This window comes from Capsicum annuum, chromosome 11, assembly GCF_002878395.1.
Source record: "Capsicum annuum cultivar UCD-10X-F1 chromosome 11, UCD10Xv1.1, whole genome shotgun sequence".
In the NCBI taxonomy this organism is placed as follows: Eukaryota; Viridiplantae; Streptophyta; class Magnoliopsida; order Solanales; family Solanaceae; genus Capsicum; species Capsicum annuum.
The window spans coordinates 16,234,123-16,236,628 of record NC_061121.1 but is presented as its reverse complement, the minus strand read 5'-3'; positions in this window follow the sequence as shown (position 1 = coordinate 16,236,628).

Genomic DNA, 2,506 nt, shown 5'->3' with positions numbered 1-2,506 from the left:
AGTTTCTTGAAAAAGGATTTGGATCTTGTTCTTGGGGATTATCTTTGCGAGAAAACAATAATTTGATGTTGTAGATAGATAAGGAACTTATGAACCTTGGTCTAATATAATTAGAGGTTAAAATGGGTGGAAAAAGATCCAAATACCCTTTAAAACAATGACAAAAAATAGATGAATAAACTATGCGACTGTGGGTGCGACGGTCCATCACTGGGTCGACGGTCCGTCAGTCCTGACCATTGCACCTTGGCAGGAGTTCACTGTGCTTTGCTGCGACGGCTTGGAAGATGGTCCGTCACTAGCTCGATGGTCCGCTAGCTTGGGTCGTCTATCTTAGGCAGACTGTGGTCTCACTGCCTTGGTACGATGGTCCGTCGCTAGCTCAATGGTCCATCGGCTCTCACCGTCATACCTGGGCAATTTTGACTGTTTTCTGTATTTTGATCATAACTTTCGCTTCTGATGTCAGATTTGGACGAAATGGGTATCGATGGAAAGCTTATTAAATTTTCCTCATGACAAAAAAGTCAAAATCTTTAGAATTCCATGTGTATAAAAGTGTATTAATCTTTCAAAGTTAGTTTCTATCATTCATGGGATGATCTCAAGCTAGTTAGGAGAACGAGGTATTACAATATCTCCTCTTTGAGAACATTTATCCTCGAATGAGAAAAAGTGAGAGGGGAAAAGATAAACTGATGTACATATAAAACATGAACAATTGGAACATGATCTCATTACTGACATGACTGATAAGATGAACATGCATATCTGATGCATGTGTAACTGATTCATGAATGAATAACTGAGTATTCTGATGAACTGAGGTTCTCATGATGAGAATGCGCGTCTAATGCATGACTATATAACTAAACTGATACATGAAATCATGACTGAATATGCAATGGTACTTAGTACCGAGTTTATAAAGGAATTCTAAACATAAAACTAAATAAGCTTAAGGAGGATTGTTACCTTGATCTTGGTCTGAGTTAGCGAAGAAGAGGTGAGGATACATGGTCCAAATATTTTCTTCTACTTCCTAATTAGCTCCCTTAATGGACTAATTCTGCCAAAGAACTTTTACTAGAGGGACGTCTTTATTTCTTAGTCTACGAGTCTAATAGTCTAGGATTTCGACCGAAATTTCCTCATAGGAGATAGTTCTGAGCATCAATGCTCTAAATAGGGACTATGAGTGATGGGTCACCTTAGCACTTCTTGAGCAAGTAGACATGCAAGACTGGATGAACTAAGGCTATATCTAAAGGCAACTTGACCTCATAAGCTACCTTGCCAAAATGACTGAGAATTTTGAAGAGACCAACATATCGAGGACTAAGTTTTCCCTTCTTGCCGAATCTCTTCACTCCCTTGATGAGAGAGATATTTAGATAGAAAAAGTCACCAATCTAAAACTCGAGATCCTTTCTACATACATCTTCATAAGACTTTTGTCGACTCTGATAAGCCTAGAGTCTTTCTATGATCAACTGGATTTTCTCTAAGGCATCGAATACTAAGTCAGGCCCTATGACTGAGGCCTCAATAATTTTGAACCAACCAATTAGAGATCTGTATCTCCTTCCATAGAGAGCTTTGAACGGAGCCAACTGAATATTATAATGATAGCTATTATTGTACGCAAACTCAATCAAAGGAAAGTGGTCATCCCAACTACCCTTGAAATCAATTGCAATGCCCTTAGCATATCTTCTAGAGTCTGAATGGTCCTTTCTGCCTGACCATGTGTCTGATGATGAAAGGTTATACTGAGATGAACTTGCGTACCAAGACTCTTTTGGACTAATTTCTAGAAGTAAGAGCTGAACTGTGTACCTCTATCTGAGATAATAGAAAATAGAACACCATGCAATATGACCAAATCTATGATATAGAGTTTGGCATAATCCTCAGCTGAATAAGAGGTATGAACTAAAAAGAAATAAGCTGATTTGGTTATTCTATCTACAATGATCCAAACTGAATCATTTTGATGATGTGTTTGAGGAAAACCCATCACGAAGTCCATGTTCACTTCTTCCCACTTCCAAGTAGGAATAGTGAACTCCTGCATAGAACCACTAGGTTTCTGATGCTCTATCTTAACTTGCTGACATGTAGAGCACTTAGCCATAAACTCTGCAATATCTCTCTTCATCCCACTCCACCAATAGATTTCCTGCAAATCGCGGTACATTTTAGTGGCCCATGGAAGAATAGAGTAGCGCACTCTATGCGCTTCTGCAAGAATTCATTGTCTTAAGTCATCTACACCTAGAACACAAAGCCGACCCTGATAACGCAATACACCATCTCCTCCTTGGGAGAAAAACTCTACCTTCTGATCCTTGACTGACTCTTTTAACTTGACTAGGATGGGATCTCTACCTTGCTTTTTTTTACCTCGGAAACTAGAGATGATTCTGAACTACTCTGAAGCCATACATCACCCTCTCTTGTATCGACTAAGTGAACATATAGTCTGGCAAGATGATGGAATTCC